Source organism: Pteropus medius, unplaced genomic scaffold, assembly GCF_902729225.1.
Source record: "Pteropus medius unplaced genomic scaffold, Ma_sr-lr_union100, whole genome shotgun sequence".
Taxonomy (NCBI): Eukaryota; Metazoa; Chordata; class Mammalia; order Chiroptera; family Pteropodidae; genus Pteropus; species Pteropus medius.
The window spans coordinates 1,200,063-1,227,519 of NW_024354503.1; the positions used below are offsets into that span (position 1 = coordinate 1,200,063).

Here is a 27,457-nt window from a genome sequence, read left to right on the forward strand (position 1 = left end):
CACACAAAAAAATGCATAAATGGATGGCAATACTGTAAATAAAAGCAGATAACTTTTTTTTTAAAGGCAGACAGATCTACTACTTTATGAAGAGAGGGAGTTGCAAAGTGGAAAGACCACATAGTATTTTATTTTTTTACCTGGGAGGTGATATACAGTTAATGCTGCAAGATATAAAACCTCTAAAATTTTGACTTAGTGAAAACTTCATCTAGCTAGTGAATTTTCATTCAAGATTTCCATACAAAAATAATCTCCTTTAAAATCAATAATTTTTGATGGCTGCTGACCATTATAAATTAAAGGGTATTTTGGAAATACAAAGGTAAAACATAAAGATCATGCAAACTAAGATTACTCAGTAGCTATAAAGCTCATTTATTTAGCACTAAATTACCTGACTCAATAAAATAATCTGACCAATTAAGAGCTATCATAAACTATAATTTTCAAGTAATAATAATTAAAATACAGAAAACATTAAAGTTTCCTGAAAATGACTGTTCTTTCATGACAAGATTCTAGACAAATTGGCATTGACTGTGTATCACTGACAGATACAGTTAAATATTCTACACAAACATATAAAGCATTATGTATTTATTGCATATATGTAGAATGTATGAAATAAAAACACAGTATTTAAAAACACATAGTAATAAAATCTTTACTAAAAGCATTACAAAGAAAAACTCCAGGATTCCTATCAAGGAATATTAACGTTTCCAGCAACAAATAATTCATAAAAAAGTAAAATAAGGGCACATGATTTATGTCTGAGAGCCATCCATCCCTTACTTTTTTATCTTAAAATAAAAGTTTATTTAGTGAGATCATCTAAAAACATGCCAACAGCTGCAACTTCCACATGGAAATGACCAAGTTCAAGTTAGGGAAAACTGGAAAGATTCCAAAGCTTTTCTAAAGTGGCTAATTTCAATACTCTATGATGTTCTAGCAGCTGAATGGATAGAGTTCCCCCTTGACTGAGTAGGTAATTACACAGCTGACTTCTCCAAGTTAATCAATTGAGAGACTGTCCTGGGTGAGTCTAAACTTATTAGGTGAACCCTTTAGTACAGTGAATCATCAGAGAGCTGCTCTCCTACTCTTCTTGAAGAGTAAGCAGACTTCCATGTTGTGAGAGGGCCACACAGTAAAAACCTGAAGGTGGCCTCCTACAGGTGAGAACAACCTCTAGCCAATAGTCAGCAAGAAAACAGAAATCTCAGTTCTACATCTATAAGAAAATAGTCTTCCAACAATGAGCATGCAAGCCTATCAAAAAAAATTTTTTTTTAAATAATGGGTCTGGTGATGTTAGGACAGGAGAGATACCAAACAGTGATCATAATACAAACCAATCTGATGTGATTTCTAATTTCATCTCCTCTGTCATATAGTCATATAAGCAGCAATGCTGTCAGGCACTGTATTAAGCTAAAAGATAAAACAGCTCTTGTCCTTAAAGAGCTCATATAGAAAGGAAGTTGCATATAAATAAAGAAATGAAATCATGTGAAAAATGCTATAGAAAGTATATTTAAAGTATTGCTGAAAACCAGAAGTAACTAGGTCTGAAAGTAACTAGGTTGGAAAGGTTTGGTAGCATCTGAGTTGCACCTTGAAAAGTTAACTTCATTTCAGACCAAGAGTTAGAGGCAGTATTTAGAAAAGAAAGAAATGTGTTCTACAAACAAGAAAGGGTTGGGGGAGAGAGAGTTAAGTGGAAAGAAATGAGGTTGGTACAAGTGTAGCCTGATTATAGCCAGACTGTGAAAATCTACATATTCTTTATTTTATTTTTTTGTACTCAGTAAAAAGAAACCACAAAATGTTTTAAATGAGGATGCAATCTACCTCATTTATATTTTATGAGGATTAAGGGAGAGGCTAGAATGTCCACGAAAAATATTTGTATGTGAATACTCATAGCAGCATTATTCATAATAGCCAAAAAGTGGAAACGACTAAAATATCTATCAAATGATGAACAGATAAATATGGTATATCCATAAAATAGATATTATTCAGCAATAAAAACATTACATTAAGAGAAACAAGTTGTCACAAAGGACCAGTTATTGTATGATTCCATTTATATGAAATATCCAGAATACATAAATCTATAAGAAACAGAAAGCAGATTTAGTGATTGCCTAGGGCTTGGAAGTTGGGAAGTGATGGACTAATAAGAAACACGGGGTTTCTTTTTGGAATAATGAAAATGTCCTAAAATTGACTGTGGTGATGCCTGTACAACTCTGAATATGCTAAAATCCACTGACTCGTACATTTTAAATGAGAGAATTATGTGACGTTTGAATTTTATCTCAATAAAGACGAGAGAGAAAAACAGAAGCTAGAGCTAAGGGAGTTAAGCTGGGTAATAATGAGAAAGATGATTTTCACATGGGAATCAATTTAAACAAACCAATCTGAGAAATAAAAATAACTTTCATCAAGGGCTTCAGAGATGACTTACAATTTCTACCTGCAATACATCACAGTCACTAAAGACATCTACAGGAAACCTGTGAAGATTCATGTCTGGCTGCAGGAAAAGACATGCAGACATAGAAGTATTTTATTCTACTTACTTAATCTAAACTTCAGATGATTGGCTTTGCTGACACAATAGCAAACAATATTTCTATCACAGTTAATACTCGCTTTAGATTTTTTTTTTTTTATCTAGTCTTCTTCCATATATTAGAAGCTGAGGTACTGAAAATACCACAGGAGAAAACATGACCATACCTAATTTCAGCACTATCATTTAATAGCTGTGTTGCTATAGGCAAATAACTCAGGAGTTTCACTTTCCTATCTTATAAATTAAGGAAATCTTAGAGGGATATAATGAAGAACAGAGGTAAATTCTGAAGAGTGCTTGGTACACAAAAATAGTGCTTGGTACACAAAAATTGGAAGCTACTACCATTTCTATCCACAAATTAAACAGGTTCATGAAGATCTTTATGAGAACATACAAAATTATTTTTAAATTTAATTTGGTATCTAGAACATCTGTAGCCATAGATTACATGAGTTTGTGTTATATATGTGTAAGATCGATGACAATTTTTAGAATATAAAAATATTAAATTAAGAAGAAATGAGTTTTAGGACAGTTTAGGTTATAACATCAAAGGATTTTACCAGCTGAGGGATATGCATGAGGTAACAAAGTTCTTTAACTCACTTATACCTACTTTGTTGATATGCCTACAAAAATAAATTAGCAAAAAGTACAGCAGAACTAAGAGCAGATCGTTAAACCCCATATCAGGAACAAATAAGATAAAATAAAAATGTAACACTGAATCATTGGCTAATGAAAAAAGGACTAATTCACTGATTGTATACTAAAATAAATTCCTATACATGCTGATAAAGATTCTTTAAGGACATGATCACTGGTTCCAAAAGGGATGCCCATACTCTATAAACAATATTTTCTGTAGAGGCATACCTTATTTTACTGCACTCCAATTTACTGCGCTTTGCAGATGCTGCATGTTTTACAAACTGAAGGTTTATAGCAACTCTGCATCCATCAAGTTTATTGGCGCCATTTTTCCAACAGAATTTTCTCACCTCATTTATCTCTGTCACATTTTGGTAATTCTCAAAATATTTCAAACTTTTTCATTATTATTATATTTGTTATGGTGATTTGTTATCAGTGATGTTACAATTGTAATTGTTTTGGGGCATCACCATGCCCATATAAAATGACAAACTTAATAAATGTTGTGTGTGTTCCGACTATTCCACTGACTGGCTGTTCCTCTGTCTCCCTCCCTCTCCTCAGGCCTCTCTACTTCCTGAGACACAGTAATTTTGAAATTAGGCCCACTAATAATCCTACCATGGCCTTTGTTAAGTGAAAGGGAAGAGTCACACAACTCTCACTTTAAATCAAAAGCTAGAAATTACTAAACTTAGTGAGGAAGGTACATTAAAAGCCAAAACAGGCTGAAAGCTAGACCTCTGCACCAAGCGGTTGGATAAGCTATGATTAAGAAAAGTTCTTGAAGAAAATTAAAAGTGCTACTACTCCAGTGGACAAATGGGTAAGAAAACAAAACAGCCTTGCAGCTGACACTGAAAAAGTTGTAGTGGTCTGGACAGAAGATCAAACCAGCCATACATTCCCTTAAGGCAAAGACTAATCCAGAACAAGACCCTAACTCTATTCAATTCTGAGAGAAGTGAGGAAGCCACAGAAGAAAAGTCTGAAGCTAGCAAAGGTAGGTTTATGAGGTTTACGGTAAGAAGCTATCTCTATAACATAAAAGTGCAAGGTGAAACAGCAAGTTATCCAGGAGATTTAGCTAAGATAATAAGTGACACCAAATAACAGATTTTCAAAGTAGACGAAATAGCCTTATAATGGAAGATGTCATCTTGGACTTTCATAACTAGAGAAAAGTCAATGACTGGTTTCAAAGCTTCAAAGAACAGGCTGACTTTCTTGTTAGGGGCTAATGCAGCTGGTAATACACAAGGGAAAATACATAAGACTACCAGCTAAATTTAGCAGAAACTTTGTAGGCCAAAAGGGAATGGCATAATATATTCAAAGTGATGATGGAAGGAAAAAACCTACAACCAAGAATACTCTACCCAGAAAGGTTATCATTTACAATTGGAGAGTTTTCCCATAAGCAAAAGCTAAAGAAGGCTGTCACCACTAAACCAGCACTACAAAAAAATATTAAAGGGACTTCTTTAAGAGGAAAAGGGCCCAAATTAAAACTATGAAAATATAGAGGAAAATACCTCCCTGATAAAGGCAAACATAAAGCTAGTATGAAGATTAGAAGACAAAAGTAGTAGGATCCTGTGTAACAACTATAACAAATTGAGGCATACACACAACAGGTGTAAAATATGTCAAAAACATAAATATGCAGGAAGTAAGTAAAAAATGAAGTATTCTTAGAATGTGTTCAAACTTAAGCAACCAACTTAAACTAGACTACTATAAACACAGCTTATTATATACGAATCGCATGGTAACCGCAAACCAAAACCCTATAATAGATACACAAAAAATAGAAAGGTACCCAAACAAATCACTAAAGAAAGTCATCAATGTACAAGAGAGCAAAAAAAGAAAGGAACAGAGAACTACGAAAACAAGAAAATAATAAAAAGACAATAACTAAATACCTCTTAATAATTACTTTAAATGTAAATGGACTAAACACTACAAAACCTGTGCATAGGCTGCCTACAACAGACACACTTTAGTACAAAAGACGCATACAGATTGAAAAATGAAAGGATGGAAAAAAAGAATACAAGCAAATGGAAAAGAAAAGAAAGCAATACTTATATCAGGAAAAAAAAAAAAAGACTTTAAAACAAATGGGAGCTCCTGAGAATCTCATAAAGATTCATGGAGACTGTCATTTTCTTTTGACATAAGAGTTGACAATATAAATTCTTTGACAGGTGAAATCAGAAAAAAATCAGACAAAGAGTAAGAGGTCAAAAAGCAAGAATTAAGAAGGAAATGGGATTTGGAAACTAAACAACACTGTTCTGTTTCCATTTAGAATATGATTTTCATCAAATGTTCAAATTATATATTCTAAAAGTTTGCTTAGTTGTTAGGAGACCAAGAACCATGACCTAACTATATATACTAAGAGGAAATAGAAAAAAGGAGGAAAGTAAGAGAACCGAAACATCATCCATCAAAGCAAAGATTCAACGCATAATTACAAATCAAACAATGGTACAAAAAGCATATTATTTAGAGATACAGAGGTAATGCCAGAGGAACTAAACACAGAAAAATAGTTAAGTTCTGAAGGGCAAGACTGGAGTAGACAAGGGGTTGTTTCTTTTTATTATAAACCCTTCAATATTATTTGCTTTTTTAAAACCATAGATAGCATTCTATTGCTGTTTTCACTAAAAGGATGGATAAATTTTAACCAGTTATTTAAGAATCACCATAAACAAATTACCAAGATAACAAAGATCAGTAGGCAAGAATGTTCATCACAGTATTTATAAAAACAAGACTTCAGAAATTACCCAAAGGTCCATCAAGAGATAAAAGTGCTTTTTTCTCAACATAACCAAAAATCTAATGATGATGTAGTTACGTATGAAATGATGCAAGTCATGGTTCACTAAAATAATGTATAAGTGTCTACTGACATGAAACAATACGTATGATATGCTAAGAAAAATGCAACTTAAAAGCAGTACATATAAGTATAAATAAAAGTTATACATGTATAACTTAAAGTTATGTGAGCATATATACATAATACACCTGGAAGATTTTCTCTACAGGTATTTCTCTGGGAAATATAATGAGTGATTTTTTATTCTCTTCACAATTTTGATTTTTTTGTATTAATTGGTATTTAGTCAGAAAATAATTACAGTTATGAGTCAGCTGTCTGAACATTATAGTTATTATAACAGAAAAAATATACAACCTCTTGGGGAATGGGTAACTACATCCTTAAAATATATAGACTTTTTATATGAGAACTCGCTTATAATTTTAAGAAAGAGGGATATGAAACTGTATACGATGTTAATTTTTTTTAAGTGCTCAACAAAACAATTGCAAGAAACATGTCAAAATGGTGGCATGACCCTTTTGGTAGCAAGATCACTGGTCATTTTTTCCCAGTTATACTTTTCTGAGTTTTGGGGGTATTTTTTCTAGCAGGCACATACTAATTTTATGGTGAACGAAATCTGCTACTTGGAACTTGGTAGTCAGGTTTCTAAAACGGCCGATAAAATCCTTCTTAAGCCAATGATGTAGCTAGGTGCAAAAGCAAGGTTCACAGTACTCTCTCTGCCCCTGTGGCCACTGAGAACAATCATCACTGTGATTCTCATCTGTGCGCCACGATGCAATTCTTATGAACAAGGAAAGGACATAAGGAATACTTATGACAGGACTTGCAAACAAGTGGCCACTCACACATTTAATTATAAATGCTACATTATTAATTCCACCAAATCTCGCTAATTATAATTGGCTATTTGGAGGTTCAGAATTTAGAATATCAACTCATAAACACCAGTAACAGCTCAGGTTGCCAGGGCTGCCTTACAGTATTAAAGGAAGAAAGCCAAACTGGTAAAGATTTTTCTTTCATTCATTGCTAATAGCCCAGAAAACTGCCTTAAGATCCCTAGGTCCTTTCTCAATTTAGTAGTAAAACCTTAATCAGTTAGAAATGGCTATCTTGGGAAAGGAACAGAATGTTAAAGAATATCTATTCTACTAAATCCAATCATTTCAGTAAAACTACCTTTATACATATAAATAAGCATAAGAAATTAACTCCTTATTTTTCAAGGAATACATTCTTTGAAGGCCATTTGTTGGCCCTGCTCTCAGAAGATGAACAACTAGCAACTGACCTGAGGGTGATGGCTCCTAACACAGTCAAGTTCTCTTTTATATGTTTAAAAGCCCCATTGCCAAAGCTCTTAGCTTTCCGCCAAGGTCAAGGCTGTATGTGAGCAGGAAGATTACTGGCATTAATTTAACTACTGCAATGGTATTAGTCATTTCACATTTTACAACTTGATTTCTTTAAACTTATGGTTTGTTTTTCCTGCTGACTTTCATTCAGTTGCTAATGAAGCATTTATTTAACTGGTCAAAATGAGTGAATTGTTTTAAATTCCAAGGTATCAGAACTTTGAATTTGGTATTCAACTATAAGTAAGCACAAATTCAATTACATTATCAAAGTCAAAATATTAAGTTGCTTTGGCACAGGTCCAAGTCATGTGACACATGTGATATATGCTCCCATACTGAGGATGAGTCAATGATTATCATTTTCACACACAAAAAACTTGAAACAAAGAACAGACGCAGAGGGTGACTGGATTCAAGTTACCTTATAAGAAGGCCTGATGACATTAATAAAAGAGCATGCATTTTTCAGAGACCTGGGTTTAAATTCTGGCTCCACTATATATGAACTATAAGCAAATTACTAAGTTCAGTTTCTTCCTCCACAAATGAAAAAAAGAAGAATGATTCTGCAGATTCGTATCGAATGCACTAAATGAGATAATATGCATCACAACGGTTGGTATATTAAAAAAAATTCAAAGTGGTAGCTATTATAACATGTAATTGTTTACAAATATTTAAACTGTTAGCTTAAAATCCTTGTATTAAGCATACGGATATAAGCCAGTTTGGGTTTCAAATGATTCCTACTTTGATTTTCATTATACAAATGGGGGTAGGGCCAGGCAAGAATTGCACTAATCATAAAGCAGTGGTCTCTGGACCACGGCATCAGCATCACCTAGGAATTTCAAATTGAAATGCACATTTGTAGGCCTCACCCCAGACTTACTGATTCGGTAACTTCAGGAGTGAGCCCCACCAGGTGATGCTGAGACAGCTGAAGTTTAAGAACCACTGACCTAAATACAACAGTGACAAGTTTTCACTAACATTCACAGCACCTGTGTATTGTGCATGCTTTATTTAGTCCACCAAGTTATAACACAAATTAGAAGGCAGACTACCGGACACATATTGGCTAGGCTACATTAGTGCTGAGTATGATGGTACAAAGGAATACTGTCATTTATAAATATCTTTATCCCTAAAATGTGATTTCTTTCCAATACAAGTAAAAACTACATTGACTCAATCAACACACTGTTTTCTTCTTTACCCTGCATTCCCATCACACTTAACAAACATCTTATACAAGGTTAGTTATATTGCAAGGTTAGTTATATTCCTCAGTTTCAAGAATCCCTGAGGAATAATTCTACAATGCCGGACTTTCCAGACAGCTAAGAATGAATCTCTTTAAATAAACAAAACTTTCTTCTCTTATAACTATTTTGGATAAAAATCTTTAGCACTGTATATTGAATGCAACTAAATTTTTTCTTAGTCACACAAATTCATCATTAGGAACATCGAGTTTTACACAAAAGTATATTTAGAGTTTAGGAAGTGTCAATAAGCCCTTAAACAGTCTGTACACTTTTCTACATCTACATTTGTGGTCATATAGTTAGCAATGACTTCTAGCTACTACCAGCATTCCAGCATGAATCTGTAATTTTACTCTTCTGTAATTCATTCTTTCTAATAATATTAGGTAGGCTTCAAAATTCAATAACCAATATTCTGATACTTTTTTTTTTAGTTCTCCAGTATCCCTCCGACCACACAAACACATATACCTTTTCCACCTGCATAGCTTCTCCTTATCCTTAGAAACTCAACCCAAATCTCACCTCTCAGAAGATAAATTTCTCAACACCCTTTCTCTCAGGCTTCGTTTCACAATGTTGCTCCACACTTGCAAGAACTGCAATACATTCTCTGCCTACCTCTATCAGCACTTATGATATACTGCACTTAAACTACTGACCACTTTCAGCTTTCCCACTAGGTTATAAGCATCTTCAGGAAAGGTAGCACTGTATCCCTGGTGCTGTGCACAATGCCTTGCAAGCAGATGTTCGAAAAAATGTTTGATAAATGAACAGGCTATGATTTGGGGGGAAAAACCCTCAAGAGGAAAGCACATGGTCTTTGGTGGGCTGATAGTCTTGAATTTGTCAAAGTCTGAGGAGTTTACTTTCATTTAGTGTTACTGTTTGAATTTAGCTTTCTTTACTGCCACTGAGATATTAAACACTTTCTTCCCTCTAATTCTTTTAACTACCCATCAGTTTTTCTAAATACATTTTGTCTTTCCAACCAAAGTGTTGGCACACAATGTGAATCCTCTCTCTTACTACTTTTTTCTCCCAAAGAACTCAGCCCAACACAAGATTTTAATGAGATAAGAACCTCTTCCAAAAAGCTTCCCACCCAAACCAGCTGACTATCAATAATCTTTAGTCATATCTTTCACTGCTATACCACTTTCCTTTCCTATAAATGTCTTCTCCAAGAGAAAACTCTCTGAACTGGTCTTTAAAAGTTTGAAATAAATACTTGACACATGCTGCTAATTAATTTTTCTGAATTTTTTTTTTAAAGTTACTTAACATGCTTATTGGACAAATAAAGACTAAAAATAGACTGCTGATTTTACAAACTTAAAAATTAACAACGTAGTCAAAGGTTCTTTGAGATCTGTAACAGCTAAAGAAATTAAATGCCATTCTACTGAATATTCAGCATTTTCTACGGCAATTAAGCAACTACAGAATGACACAATGGACGAAGATGCTAATCCTTCACAAGCTCTTGCCCACAGGATTTCCGACAGCCAGAACGTGCTTGTAGAAGATAAAAAGAAAATTGTATAAAGTAGAAGTTAAATGTTTCCATGCTTACCACAGCTGGGTAAAAAATGACCTCTCTATTCATGTCACCAACTTCACAAAAATAAATCTATGTCTTGAAATAATCATGTTCTTTAGGTTTCTTTTTTCTTAAAATAATTACAACTCCATTTACTATTTACTTATGACAGTCTAATTCCCTCTAACTCATTTTATTTTAAAGTGGTCCCTATCAGTTGTTTTGTTTTTAACAACATACATATATATAATACTTTGTAAAACGGCCGTGAAAGGAATATCCCAGAATTTAAAGAAAAACATTTTCAAAGTTCTCTAACATTAAAGGACTTGATTATTGTTTCTACTATTTCTTTATCTGAAAAATTCAAAAGCCATTTATAGCTGACATTTAGCAGAATACCATTTATATCTTTAAGGTTAATCCTTCTTTTGAAGGAGCAAAATCAAGTAAATATCTATTAAATAATATTTTAATTAGGTATGTAATTTAACATTTAACCAGCAAATCCACATTAAATATTAACAAGGAATACTAACTTTCATAAATGTCATTACTCAGTAGATACTAAGATATGCAGGAAGAAAGACCCAGAATTTTTAACAAGGATTATATGCTAAAAAATACACAAATACACAACTAAATGCTAAAAAAAAGTACTTCAAATGGAAGGGTAGGTAAAATCTTAATAAGGTACCTGTCCATCTAACACACACCATATAAAGTAACAATAGGGCTATTTCTCTAAACTGAGAATCAAGATAGAGCAGCACAGCATCCTTGCAAGGGGAAACTTGGGTCTAGACTAGAGCAGGGAATCTTATCTGTGAGGGTCCTTTAGCAAAGTTCAAAGGATTCTGAATTCTCTTAAAACTGTAGTTATCTGTATGTATGTTCATTGTTTTGCAAAGTATATCCATAGCTTTCATCAGCTGATCAAGAGTCCTAATCTCAAAAAAGTTGAGTATTGCTTTTTACCTTATTTGTGAGAGTTCAACAAAAAAGAAAGCAGCTTCTCACACAGTAAAATATAGTACTTCACATGAGCTGTAAAGTCACATAAACCTGTATTCAAATTATATAACTTCTCTGAGGCCCATTTCCTTATTTGTAAGTGAAGAATGTCACAAGGATTCAAACAATATAATGCATGTACAACACGTAGTACAGTGCCTGGGACACAGTAATCACTCAATAAATGTTAAAGATACACCTGAGTTCAAACCAGGCCTCTACACATACCTAGCTAGACCTTTGGGGCAAGATACTTCATCTCTGTCGGCTTTCTCAACTAATAAAGGGGATATAATTATACTTTTGTTATAAGGAATAAATGAGTTAATACAAGCAAAATTCTTGTAATGGTGCCTGGTGCATAGTGTTTATTAAGTGTTACTGATGATGAAGAAAATGTTCTATAAACTGTTTTGTCAATTTCCCCATGGTCAACACTTCTAACTAGGTTTTGTCAATTTTTATATACATTATATGACTCATTACACTATGAAGCAGTATTCTCACCGTCCAACTCAAAGGCTTTAAATGGAATATGTTCACTATCCTCCATTCCACTAAGATACAGCCCAAACTGCCTGCCCATTGGCATTTTATAGCTTCTTAGAGTTCATTTAGTCATCATATGGTACATAGTGGGTATTCAACCAATATTGGCTAAATAAATGAATGTTAACAATTTTAAGTAATCGGAATAATTCTAACATTTAAGGAAAATCTAGATCAGGGTTTCTCAATGGTGGCACTGCTGACATTTCAGACTGGATAATTCTTTGTTGTGACGCCGTCTGGTGTACTTTATGTTGTGTAGCTGCATCTCTGGCCTCTAGCTATTAAATGCCACTAGCATTCTTTCCCCAACCCCCTGAGTTGTGACAATCAAAATCGTCACCAGATACTGTCAAATGTGCTCCCCCAGAGGGATGAGGGAAAATCAGAGGGATGAGGGAAAATCATCTCCAGTTGAGAACCACTGACCTAGATGTGGTTCAATTCTCCAAATGATTGAAGAATCTTAGTTGAACATTAAATCAAGGTCCAAAATGGAGAAAATATCTAAACACCAACAAGCTGGATAACATAAAATAGACAAATTCCTAGAAACACAAAATCTACCAAGACTAAATCACAAAGAAATAGAAAATCTAAACAGACCTATAACTAGTAAGGAGACTAACCAAAAATCTCTCAAAAAAGAAATGCCCTGTACTTGACGGCTTCACTGGTGAGTTCTACCAAACATGTAAAGAAGAACTAATACCAATCTTCTCAAATTTTTCCAAAAACTGAAGAGAAGGAACTCTTTCTGACTCATTGTATGTGGCTAGCATTACTCAAATAGCAAGCCAGATAAAGACACTACAAGAAAACTATGAACCAATATCTCCTATGAACAATGATGTAAAAATTCTCAACAAAATAATAACAAACAGAACTCAGCAGCATATTAAAAGGATTATATACCATTACCAGGTTTATTCCTGAAATGCAAAGGTGTTTCAACATATGAAAACTGATCAATGTAATATACCATTATCAACAGAACAAAGGAAAAAACTGACATGATCCTTTCAATCAATGTAAAAAAAGCATTTGACAAATTTCAACACCCTTTCATGATAAAAAAAAAAACACTAAACAAACAAAAAACACTAAACAAACTGAGAATAGAAAGAAACATCAACATAATAAAAGCAGTATATGGAAAAATCCACAGCGAATACCACTCAATGGTAAAACACTGAAAAATTTACCTCTGAGATCAGGAACAAGGCAAGGATGCCTACTTTCACTTCTATTCAACACAGTAACGGAAGTTAGAGCCAGAGCAATTAGGCAAGAGTAATTAGGCAAGAAAAAGAAATAAAAGCCATCCATTATCTCTGCTGATGATACAGTATTACAAGTAGAAAATTCTAAAGACTCCCCTACACACACACACACACACACACACACACACACACACACACACATCTGTTAGAACAATAATTGAATTTAGCAAAATAATAGAATATAAAGTCAAAGAGAAAAGTCACTTGAGTTTCAATACAAGAACAATGAAAAATCTGAAGAGGAAATGATAACAATTCCATTTACAACAGCATCAAAAAGAATAAAATACTTAGAAAATATGTTAACCAGAGGAAGTGAAAGAATTGTACAATAAAAACTATGAAACTTGCTGAAAGAAATTAAACACATAATAAATGGAAACACATCCCATGTTCAAGACTAGTATTGTTAAGACGCCAATACTACCCAAAGTAATCTACGGATCCAATGCAAGCCCTATCAAAATCCCAATGATGTTTTTTACAGAAAAAGAAAAATCCATCCTGAAATTCGTATAAAATTTCAAGGAACCCCAAACAGCCAAAACAATCTCGAAAAAGAAAACAACAATAACAACAAAAAACAGAAGGACTCGCATTTCCTGATTTCAAAAATTACTACAAAGCTACAGTAATCAGAACAGTGTGGTACTGGCATAAAGAGACATATAAACAAATGGGACAGAATAGAAATCCCAGAAATAAATATTCATATTTATGGTCAAACGATATTCAACAAGGGTGCCAAGACCATTCAATGTAGAAAGGACAGTCTCTTCAACCAACGGTATAGAGAACACTGGATGTCCACATGCAAAAGTGTATATAGTTGGACCTTATCTGACACTATTAACTCAACATGAATCAAGGACCTAAATAAATATAAGACCTAAATATAAATTGTTGTATTGCTTAAACCAATAAAACTCTTAGAAGAAAACATAGGACAAAAGCTTCATAATATTGGATTTGCCAATGATTTCTTAGCTATGACACCAAAGGCACAGGTAACAAAAGAAAAAATAGACAACTTGTACTTCATAAAAAATAAAAATAAAAATTGTTTGAAAAGACACTATCTATCAACAGAGTAAAAAGGCAACCCACAGAATGGGAGAAAGTATTTGCAAATCATATATCTGATAACGGATTAATATCCAGAATATACAGAAAACTCCTAAAACTCAACAAAAACAAACAATTCAAAATGGGCAAAGGACGTGAATAGACATTTCGCCAAAGAAGATATCCAAATGGCCAAGAAGCACATAAAAAGATGCCCAATATCACTAATCATTACAGAAAAGCAAATCAAAACTACAATGAGACACCACACCTATTAGAATGGCTACTATCAAACAAACAACAGAAAACAGGTGTTGGAGAGGATGTGGAGAAATGCGAACCCTTGCATACTGTTGCTTGGGATGTAAATGGTACAACTACTGTGGAAAACTATGGCAGTTTCTCAAAAGATTAAAAAGAGAATTATCATATGATCCAGCAATTCCACCTCCAGGTGTATCAAAAGAACTGAAAGCAGGGTTTCAAAGAAATATTTGTACACCCATGTTCATAGCAGTATTATTCACAATAGCTAAAACATAGAACCAACCCAACTGTCCATCAATAGAGGAATGGATAAGCCAAATATTCCATGTACACACAGTGGAATATTATTCAACTTTAAAAAGGAAGAAAATTCTAATACATGCTATATAACATAGATAACATTGAGGACATCACAAAAAGACAAATACTGTAAGATTCCACTTCTGTCAGGTACTTAGAGTAGTCAAAATCAGAGATATAAAGGTGGTTTCCAGGGACGGGGGGGGGAGGTGGGGGGAGGCAAGCAAGGAGTTGTTATTTAATAGGCACAGAGTTTCAGCTGAATAAGATTGAAAAGAGTTCAGGAAATAGATTGTGATGATGGCTGCACAATGTGAACGTATTTAGTACCACTAACAGCACACTTAAAAATTATTAAAGTGGTAAATTTTGTTATCAGTAGTTTACCACAATAAAAAAAATATCTAAATGTGATTTTCATCTTCATTTACATTTCAAATACAAAAATCTGGATTTTTAACTATGGTCAAATATCATTCAGCAATGCTATTTGGAGAAAAGTGACAATAATAATTTTAAAGCTATAATCTTCCTACGACCAAAAATCCTCTTTGCCACAACCAGGAAAATTTCTTTCCTTTTCTGTACCTAATAACTCAAAAATATTAAACAGGAAAAAAGATTAAAAGGCTAAAAAGAAAGTCCTTAAAAATTCCTAATTTTTATGTTCCTACAACTGAGAAATGAGTATATAATTAACCTTTGCTAATTTTATAAACAAAATATGACATAATTATTTTATCAATGTTAAACAGTGTTTCATAGTCACTTAACCTGCTAATTTCCTCTTCTGTGAATTGTGAAATAGCACTTTTCACCTAAAAAATCAGCAAAGATGTCTGAAAATGGGAAGACCTGAAACTATCATGACATAATGAAATGGACACACTCCTATACTGCTAAAAGCAATGTAAGTTGCTTTAAGAGATATGCCAAAAATATTAAGTAACTATAAAGTGTATTTTAACCTAGTAAAACTGCTTTTGAGAATCACAGCCTAAGAATACTATTTAAATAGAGAAAAAATATATACACACATACACATATGAATATGTATTTTACATATGTATGTATATATATAATGGTTATTTAAAATAGAAAATAGAGGGAATCTTTAAACCAAACACTTTGTAAAAGTTTGTAAATTCACTGATTATGTAAATTATGGTTCACTTCATTGACAGGCTACTTAAACAGTTAATGTTTATAAATGCTATGAAATAATGTGGGAAATTATTTATAACACAATGTTGTATTAAAAAAAGAAACCACCAAATTGTATAATCATTATGATTTACATTATATTTAATGAAAATCAAACTCTATTGTCAGGGACAAAAATTAATATATGAAACACGTGATTACGACAGCCCTAAATTTTAAGTTTAAATTTTTTCTTCCAGGAGCAAACTACTGATAAACATAACATGAGGTAAATCTCAAAATAATTAACCTGAGTGAGAAAAGGAAAAAAAAAAATCAAGTTACCTACTGCATGATTCCTTTTCCTATTATGAGTTTTATATAAAAGTCTAGAAAACGTAAGTGCATCCATAATGACAGAAAGCAGACCAATGGTGAGGAAAAGAAAGATTATAAAGAGAGATGAAGAAACTTTTTAGAGTGATGCATATGTTAGTTTTCTTGATTGTGGTGAAGGTTTTCATGGGTAAATAAATACATGTGTTAAAACCTACCAAATTATACACTTTAAATAGAACTTTAAATATATTTAAATCATAGGCACAATATGTACTGTACATCAATATACCTCAATAAAGCTGTTTTCAAAATTAAAGCATAAATAAAGAAATCATCAGTTCAACTGGTGGCTTTACCAGGGGAAAAAAACATTGTTATTCTATACTGGATTATAGGACGATTAAGTAGATTTATACCTGACTGGACACCACTGCCTAAGGAGAACTGAGCAACCCATGCTAAATTCTGCCTCTGTGCAGAGGTCGCCACTGAAATGTTGACTTACTCAATACCTACCAGTGACTTGGAAAAAGACATAAAACATGATTTTCTAGTTAGACTGGAATCAAGACTTTATTATAAAGTATAAGTGGTTAAAAAGGATCATGAAATAGTATGGCATTAAAGAGCAATTTATTGAAATTAAATAATTTATTTATAGAAACTTTTCATAAGCAGTTAATAGGACAACTCTTCCAAGCCCTCAGTATATAGACTGCTGCTTCTTGCAGTAAAGTCTTAAGTCCAGAAAAATTTTTATTAAAGTTTACCTCTGTAATTACACTAAAAATACTGGCTTAAATAGTCATAAAATCTAACTTTTCTAAATAAAATGTGGAAGCCAAAAATAAACAACATGGTAAAATTTCAGTTTATTTTTCAGAAACATGCCAAAAGAGTTATCAATGAATGTATTTCAAATCAGCTCATGCCTCTTTAGCTTTGCCATTTCCTCTCTAACATATAATATATACATACGGCCTATACTAGAGTTTAAAAAATATTGGCTTTATTCTTTTTTTATTCATATGACCAATCACTCTAATGTAATTATGGCTAATGAGGAAGAACAACAAAAGTATGTCTCTCATCCTTGATAAATGTTCCAAGGAGAAACCTATTATGAACCAGGCTAAAATAAATAAATAAAAGCCAGGATAAAACATGTAATATGAAGGCCTTATAAAAGCTGTATCCTACCTTTGATACTCTGATTATCCACAGAGGATCTATCTAAAATGGCTGACATAAGGGCATAAAGCCTGCATATCAGACATTAAAAAGTAAAATCTTTGATTGCATAATTTTTTAAGACTAGCCAGGAGTCTTTTTGCCTTTCAAAGAATTTAACCAACTCAAATAAAGTGACATATAGGCACCATATATGCTAAGCCAGGAGGAGGTGAACTGAGGGGTTTGTCTTTGTTTCATGAGACAGAAATAATGCTAATGGACCTAGACACTAGAAGAATGATCAGGACGTAGTCTTGAGGCTAAGGAAAAGTGAGGAGAATGTCAAAGCACCTGGTCAACCACCTCCTACTCAGTTAATATGCTCAAAAACACTGTAAAGGTGCAGCAGAGATTTAAAATACAAAGAATGGAAACAACTGATCAAAAAGTGAAGACTACCATATTTTAAGGTAACTTTTTACTACCTAAAATCTCTTGTCCAGAATAGGGAAAAAATATAACTAACATACCACTTTTTAATTGATTGAAGGACTACATACATGGCAGTAGCTTTTTAACAAGTAAAAGTCAAATTTGGTCTAACTCAAAAATAAATTCAAAAACCTAGGTTCAAAACATTTCATTGAAACTGTGTAGCAGGCACTGTGCTGTCACTCACAGGATTTTGATGATCTCGTCTCCAAAGTATTAAGTTTACCAAGTCGTATGCCCTCATTTATGAGGAACTCTAATAACATGTTTACACTTTAACTCAGTAATTGTATTTCTAGACGGTTATCCTACAAAAGTAATCCAAAATACAGAAAAAGCTTTAAATTCAAATAACTTATTTCTAGTAGAAAAAATTAAAACCTAATGCTTAATTCATCAAAATAATGTTTACATGTATTAATTTTTCTCAGCAAAAACCCTGTTCCTCACCCAGTGTTTATCTCTATAAACAGTACCATGTTCACTCAGTTGCTCAATCCAAGGTCCATGACATCATCCTATCACATTCCACATCCAAGCTTTCATCACATTCTATTGACCACTTTCAAAGTATATAACAAATTCACTGCTTGTCTTTTACTGCTACCGCCTTAGAGCAAGCCACCATCATCTTTTGCCTGTATTACTACAATTACCTCTTAACTAAGGTCTCCTCGCTTCCACGTTACCACAACCACCTGCCCTCAACACAGTCTACTTTCTCTACAGTAGTTATAGTAGCCATTTAAAAGGAAATTCAGATCTACTGCTCTTAAGTTTCCAATGGCTTTCCATCACATCTGGATTAAAATCCAAAACCTTTACCATGGCCTACCATGCCCCACATATTCTGATGCTCCAGATACTTCTCTGAATTCTGTTTCCAACTTTTCTATACACCACACCGGCTTGCTTGCAGTTCTAAGACCACAGGAAGCACTGCTCTTCCTTATATCGGAAATGCTCTTTCCCTAAAAATCTGCAAGGCTCCTTCCTCAATTCTTAAGTTTCTACTTTAATGCCACTTTTCAGCCAGAAATTCTCTGAGAGCCCTAACTAAAGTAGGATATACAATCATTTTCTATTCCTTGATTCTGCCTCATTTTCATCAAGGCACTTATTACTACCCAATCGTATATTGCATATATATTCGTTTATTGTCATTTCTATCTCACAGAAAGATAAGTTCCATGTAGACTAAGCTCCTAACACCTAGAAAAATGCCTGACACACATTAAAAACTTAAGAAATATTTGTCAAATGTTGAGTGAATATTAAATTCTTATAACGAAACTGTATATAACCAATTACTATTTAAGAAATGTTTTGAATAGCATAGGAAAAGCTAATAATATAAGCTGACAAATCAGAATAAAATATCTTATACAGAGCCTACAAGACAGAAAATAAAAGAAACTATACCAAAAAATGGTTATAGCAGTTGCCTGTAGAAATTGCTCAACATTACTAGAAATTTTCATTTTCTTGTACCTGTCTTAATTTTTAAAATAATAATTCAATGGTGAAGGTGTACTTTTATAATTAGAAAATATTATACTTTAAGAGTTATGCCTGACAAAAAGCTCAGTGCTTTAAAAAAAAAAAAAAAAAAAAAGCAAACTCTGGCCTAGAAAAAGTTTGTGCCAGAAAAAAAAAATTAAAGGTTATTTTTCAACATAAACTGAAGGTGACCAGATAATTTATCATCCAAACTACCTACATTTAAAGAGTTCAAGGGAGTTCAAAAAGTTATTAACAGTGTTTAACTGATCTACAATAGGTATAAACTGAGACCTGTTTGGGGCAAGCCAGGAAATATAATCATCTTGCCCATTACCTACACGATAATGTTCTGACTCTTTAGGACAGTGTTAAAACCTCCAAATCCCACCTACCTCGTCTCTAGTACTGCTCCAAAACCTAACACACATGCCACAATGGACTGACTACTAGCCAATCCATTAGCCATACCTCTAAACATTCACTTCCTAGAAGGCCTTTTCTTCCCTTCTTTGCCTACAGAATTCTTATACCTTCCAGCTTGGTGTCACTTCCTCGATAAAGCAACCTCTTCCTCTCCCATATAATAGCAAGTTCAGATCTCTAATCAAAGGTTCTTACCTAGGGCCTATGAATGGCCTGACGGACATTTGTGAAATTCTGAAATTACATGTAAACACTGGGTATATGCTCTTCTTTGAGGAGAAAGCACTGCAACCATTTTAAGATTCTAAAAGCAATTCTTAACTTCAAAGCATAAGAATCACTGCTCTATCATATAACCTTAGATTATAATTATTTACTCATCTCCCTCACTACACTGTTTCTTTAAAGCTCCCTGTCATATTCCTAGGAATAAACAGTATTTTGAACTAAAACATTAAAAAAATATGTGACTCCCCAGTTCTTCCTAAATTCTCTCACGCTCACTGTAAGACAGTTCAAATGTGCTTCTAATTTAATTACCTTCATCCTCTAACTTAAATTTCTCTTCATTTATGAATTTGAACCAGTCATTTAACATATTAAATTTAAATTAAATTTCCTATTACCAATGTTTACTTTTCTAAACTTTCTGCATTTTTATATATAGTCAGAAATGGAAAAGAGTAAAATAAAAATTTTTTTTAAGTTAAAAAAGTAAAATTTTTTAAACTTTAAGAAAAAAAATATCAAAAATTAAAACTCAGGGTCTCAAAAGATATCACAACACAAGGCCAGAGGTGAATATTTATGAAAAGAGGAAAAAGAAGACACGTGTACAATCCAATCATCTTAATATAATGCTTATTTCATCACCACTTCTTAAATTAAGATGATGGAAAAGAGGGCCTAATCATCTTATTATATATTATACACATCTAATTCCATTCGGGATTTTATTTTGCCAAAAATCTATTCATGCCAATCAAGCAAACTGCCTGTAATGGCAAAGGCTCGTGAGTGAAAACAGGTACACAGTATGACAAACAACCTTGAGTTACTCACCGTGCTGTACACTGCAGAGACAGTAGGAGTGAAGATTCGATCCTCAAGAGGCTGCTGCACAGGTCCTCTAGGAATTCTAGAAGAGCGAGTTAAGGATAAGAGAACTCAAATATGGATTGCTTTAGCAGTAAGAAAGAGGAAATTACCACGACAAAATTCTGTCAGTGACCCAAGCTTTGTCACCCACTTAGTGGGGTTATACACTTACTTCTCCACAGAAACTGGAAAAAATATATTTCAAATTTCCTAATGTGATTAGGTCGCTCTCTCCAAAAGTGATTCCCATGATAAACATTCCATGGAAACTAAAAACAAATAAAATTATACAACAAGACTCTAAACTTTAGGCCTATGATGATGAGAATCTACCACCCTTACTTCATAGAGAGAGACTAAGGAAATATAAGCAAGATATTCAAAAGGTAAGACTAATTCATCAACCTGGAAATTGCTGACAAAGCTCCATCTGTTCTGCTAACTACATAAGAACAGCGAATACAATTGTTTCCCTATTTTTCTATTTTAACTTCTACTTTCCCTCATATCCACCCCTCCAAACCCCTATTTTTAAAGATAGGCTCTCCAGCATAATATAGTTTAAAATGTTTCAGCATACTGTCAGGACATTCTGTTAAAAGACAAAAGAATATCATTTCATTCACTTTCAAAACTGAAAGATGTAGTAAGTTCTTCTACCGGGTAAGGTGATGTTTTTACCTCTTCAGGAATGACAACCAAAAGACTGGCACCAAAAGATTAATAGCAATTACCTCCAGGTGGTAGGATTACAAAACTGTATTATGTGCTATTTCTACAATAAATAGAAATGATTTGTATATTTTAAATGTATTTTAAAAGAATGACTATAAATGTAGTAAATCCAAAATGAGACACAATCCTTCCTTCATCCTAACAAATATTTAATAATTCTCATATCATGTTCCCTTCTAATTCAATGAAACAGTTTGGAAGACAAGGTAACTGTTGCAAATAATAATTTTAAATAAATGCCCACAAGTTGCACAAGTCTGAATCATTAGAAGTGAAATTCTTTATATCTAAGTAGCAAAAGTTTACTGAGATTTAAGAGGGGAATAAACAAACAAACATCCTATGCTTTAGTCATTAAAAATTAATAACACTGTACCAGTCTCCAGACAGTTCTTTAAACTAGTAACCTCAGACAACAGTTCAATGCATTGCCATCATCCTCTATGTACAAAGAACTAATTTAAAATGCCACACTGAGAAACATCAACCCTAAAATGTCATAAAAAACTGCTTCATCCAAATTTCATATATATATATATATATATATATACACGTACGTACGTACGTACAGATGTATGTATGTATTTGCAATGTAGGAAACAGAAGCTTAACAAGTTTCAGGACAAAAATCCTTCATGTTAGCTTGTCAACTCTTTTAGAAGTAAGATTACCCCTGGCTGAAATAAAACTTGCTTTGAATTATAGTTCTACACTGTGGTCACATGAATGATGGAAAATATGAGTCCATTCTTTATTCTGCAAACCCGACAGCTATTGCTTTTTCTAGCTATGGCTAATTCTCACTGTGTGAGGATAAGTTCTCAAATGAGTTCAGTACTACGGCGCCAAAACTGAGCCACACCACTTAACCTTATGAGAGGAGGTTAGGGCTCCTGATTTCTATTAGTTATTTAATTGGCAAACAATATTACCATAATTACAAGATTTCTATAGAGACAATCATATATTTAGCCAATAGTCCAGTGACAAACATTCCTTTTCCGTGGCCACAGATAATGTTGATTTCACTTATTTCACTCTATAAACTACCAAAAGAATATTGTAGATTGATAAATTAACTGCTTCTTAAAAGAACATTTGGATAAAAAATAACTATGTTAAAACAAAAACACAGTCTTATAAAAATAAGATTAAAAAAGAAGTCTTCAGGATAACCAACTATGTTGTCTTCACTAAACCACTTTATAGTACTCCTGTCAACTAAGGCTCAGCAAGATGAAGTCACTTACCCAAGTTAACAAGTTTAAGTTAAGTAGCCAAACCAGGTCTCTATAATCTAAAGACCATGCTCTTCCTATTACATTAAGATGTCCAAAGGCAAAATATTTTATACTATAGTGTAAAAAAAAAAAAAAAATCATTATCACAACCTGGTCAAAATATGGTCGTCCCTATCTACAGGACAGAACTAAACTAGTAGTTCATCTCATAAAAAAATCAATGGAGAGTCACTCTAAAACTAAAAAGTCTCAAATTCTTGGCCCGAATTGAATCATCTTCCCAATGGCAAATGAACAATCACTATTATAGATGGGGCAGGTAATGCAAGAAACTAAGGGAGCTTATTTTTCGGAGCAATCTTATCTTTTAATTCTTAATGGTTGTGGTTGTACATCTTCATAAATATTCTTTTAAAATCCACTGAATTGTATACTTGAAAAGTGTGAATTATGTGGTATGTGAATTATATATCAATTTTAAAATAAATTAATATTTAGTAATTCGCAACTAGGCTGGTTATCCCCCTTTCCACTAGAAAGCTTAGGAGATAGGCACTACTAGGCATTTTCTCCAAAAACAGGTGGATTCAAAGAAATGTCATGCATATAAAGCTCTTACACTACAGCATATTTCCTCCTAATTCTGCCAACCAGTAAACTTAGTACCAAGCTCTCACCAAGCTCTGTATCTCCAGCAGAAATCATTGGATGGTTATTTCCCTTTGAGCTCAAGGTAACAAGCAAATAGCTTCTCATAGCACCACTTAAAATTCTAATTCAATCAATGAGCAGTGTAATATGCATGTACAATGCTCCAGAACATATTTTTAATTTTTAAAACTCATGACTGAAATACAGTAGCATACCCACTTAACATTTCTGTGGTTCAAATTGCTATGATTTATATCATTAGGAAATAAAAGCAAAATCATTAACAAGATTAGACAGATGGTATTTAACAACTGAATTAAGACTCTAAGTAGAAACATAAATGCAAAAAATTTCTAATTCACCACTTTCTTTTTCTAATCAAACATTAAAAAGACCAATTTCAGAATTAAAATTTGAAGGTTAAAGAGTATTAAAGCATGTTATGTTCTAAACTGATTATTAAAGTAATCACTACACACTCTTCACATTAAATGTCAATGAGGCAGATAAAAAATTTTCAGCAACCAAATTTCTTCAGAGAAATCCAAGATCTACCAGGAAATTACATAATGATCTGAATGTTTCCTACTTATACCATAAAGGAAAGAAGGGACCAATAAAATTTTAAGCACAGATTTTTACTAAAATTTCATGAACTCATCAGGAGACATTTTAATCTATGGCAATCATAATTGACCATGAGTTTGACCTGTAGGCAGTACCTCCTCGAAAGGTGACTTTTGACAAGTTAGAAAGCAAGCAGTAAAGGTCAATAGAAGAATCTTCCTCCAGTTGCTGAAACACTAATGTTCCATTTACAAGTCCCAGCTGAATGTTCCTAAACTTTGCTCCACTCCAAGAAAAGTTACTGTGCCAATGCTCAGCATAAGCAATATTCTTAAAGTGATAGCCTCAAGTTATCAGTGCCTCATTGAAAAGGGAAGCAAGAGTACAAACCCCATTGCACCTATACTGCTTTAGAGAAGACAAAAGCAACTGTCTTCAGAAGATGAAAACAAATAAATGAAAAAGATCTTTTTCCGCATTGTCTTATTTAGGCTTTAGGGCAGATAATATGGTAATGTTAGTCAATTTATGCTTTTCCCACTTTATCCTTTCTATATAGTTTTTGATAATGAAAAAGATAAATTGTATAACATATAAGAATAATGGTAGAATTTTAGAACTATACCCTATTTCATGATTTCTCAAAAGATGCACTATTTAAAATACAGTTGCTTTGGAAATAGCTATATTCCCTTTAACATTAGTTATGACCCATAAAGAATATGTCTTATAAAAGTTAACTCAAAATGGATCAAAGACCTAAATGTAGAGGCTAAAACTATAAATTTTACAATAGAATAATTCTGCATGACTTCTATTTGCCAATGGGCTGTTAGAAACGACACCAAAAACACGAGCAACAACAAAAAAATAGATAAACTGACAAACAAAATTAAAAACTTCTGTGCTTCAAAAGATACCATCAAGAAAGAGAAAAGACAACCCATAGAATAAGGGAAAATATATGCAAATTATGTCTGATAAAGACTTGTTTCTAGACTCTATAAAGAACGCTTACAACTCAATAATAAAAACACACAAACGACCTAATTTTTTAAAATGGGCAAAGAATCTGAATAGACATTTCTCCAAAGAAGATACACAAATGACCAAAAACCACATAAAAAGATGATCAATATAATTAGTCACCAGGAGGATGCAGATCAAAACCACAATGAGATAACACTTCACACTACTAGGATGAAAAAGGCCAGTGCTGGTGACAATGTGGAGAAACTGGGACCCTCGTACACTGCTGGGAATGTGAAACAGTGCAGCCACTCTGAAAACCAGTCTGACAAGTTTCTCAAAAGTTTCATTATGACCTAGCAATTCACTCTGAGGTATATATCCAAGAGAAATGAAAACATATGGCCTTGCAAAAACTTATACGTAAGTATTTACATATACATATATGCAGCATTATTCAGAACTGCCAAAAAGTAGAAACAACTCAACTGTCCATCAGCAGATAAATGAAAGCATACACAAAATGTAATATATCAATACAATGGAATTTTATTAGGCAATAAAAAGAAATGAAGTACTAACACATGCTACAACATGGATAAACCTTGAAAACATGCTAAGTGAAAGAAAGTCACAAAAGACCACATATGATTTTTTTTTTTACCTTTTTATTATTAGTTTCAAGTATACAGTACATTGGTTAGACATTTATATAGTTTATGAAATGATCCCCTGATTACTGTCTTCCCTCTGGCTCTACACCTAGCCATTATACTACTGCTGACTGCATTCCTTAGGCTGTGCTCCCCATCCCCGTGATCATCCCTTAACTACTAATTTGTTAGTAGTTAAGTACTAACTACTTCTTTAACCCTTCACCACTTTCTCCAAGACCCTTCAATCCCCCTTCCCTCTGCTCATCACTAGACTGTCCTCTATATTTGTGAGTCTGTTTTCGATTAGTTCATTCTTTTTGTTCCTTTGATTCCGCATATAAGTTTTGAAATCACATGGTATTTATCTTTCTCTGACTTATTTCACTCAGTATAATAACCTCTAAATCCATCCATGTCATTGCAAATGACAGGATTTCATTTTTTTTAATTTAATGGCTGGGTAATATTCCATTGTATACATGAACCATAACTTCTTTATTCAATTGTCTGTTGATGGGCATTTAGGTTACTTCCTATATGATTCGATTTTTGTGAAATGTTCCAAATAGGCTACGAAGACAGAAAGGGACTAGTAGTTGCTCAGAACTGGGATGAATGGACAGATTAGGAGCTGGTAGCTAACTCATACAACTCAACATCAAAAACACACAGACGCATGCACAAAAACACAACAATCCAATTTAAAAATGGGCCTACGACCTGAATAGACATTACTCTAAAGACAATATACAGATGGCCAACAGACATATGATGTTCAACATCACTTATCATCAGAAAAATGCGAATCAAAACTACAATGAGATATCACCTCATACCTGTCAGAATGGCTATTATCAAAAAGACAACAAATAACAAGTGTTGGAGTTGATGTAGGTGAAAGGGAACCATTATGCACTGTTAGTGGGACTGTGAATTGCTGCAGTCACCATGGAAAACAGTATGAAAATTCCTCAAAAAATTAAAAATAGAACTGTCCTATGACCCAGCAATTCTATTTCTGGGTATTTATTCAACAACAATGAAAATAATAACTAAAAAAGGTATATTCACTCCTATATTCATTGCAGCCCTGTTTATAATAGCCAAGATATGGATGGAAGCAACCTAGGTGTCCATAAATAGATGAATGGATAAAGAAGATGTGGTACATTTACATAATGGAATGTTACCCAGTCATAAAAAAAGAATGAAATCTTGCCATCTGTTGACAACATGGATGGACCTAGAGAGTATATGTTAAGTGAAAGAAGTCAAACAGAGAAAAAAAAAAAAACGTTATGAATTCACTTACATTAGAAACCTAAAAAACAAAACAAAACCAGTCAGTACAAATGAAACAGAAACAAACTCATAGATATAGAACAAACTGATGGCTGCCAGATGGGAGGGAAATGGGATGCAAGATTAGGCAGAAAAAGGGAAGAGATTAAGAAGTTACAAACTTCTAGTTATAAAATTAGTCACAGGGATGTAATGTACAGCACAGGGAAGAGAAAATAAGAGTCAATAATATCATAATAACTTTGTATGGTGACAGACAGTTACTAGACTTATTGTGGTGACCACTTCATAAGACATATGTGTTGAATCACTATGTTATACACCTGAAACAAATATAATATTGTACGTTAACTGTAATTAAAAATAAATTTAAAATAAACAAATTAA

At 33.2% G+C, this 27,457-nt stretch overlaps 1 protein-coding gene across 16 annotated transcripts in view; it reads right to left on the bottom strand.

The window, feature by feature from the left end:
* Positions 1-27,457, bottom strand: part of EIF4G3 (eukaryotic translation initiation factor 4 gamma 3) — a 274,286-nt gene that overhangs the window by 186,403 nt on the left and 60,426 nt on the right. For all 16 annotated transcript variants that reach the window (XM_039854734.1, XM_039854728.1, XM_039854732.1 and 13 more), the window contains one exon: positions 20,914-20,989. The gene's annotated coding sequence lies outside the window, so the exon portion shown is untranslated. The remainder of the gene's footprint in view (positions 1-20,913; positions 20,990-27,457) is intronic.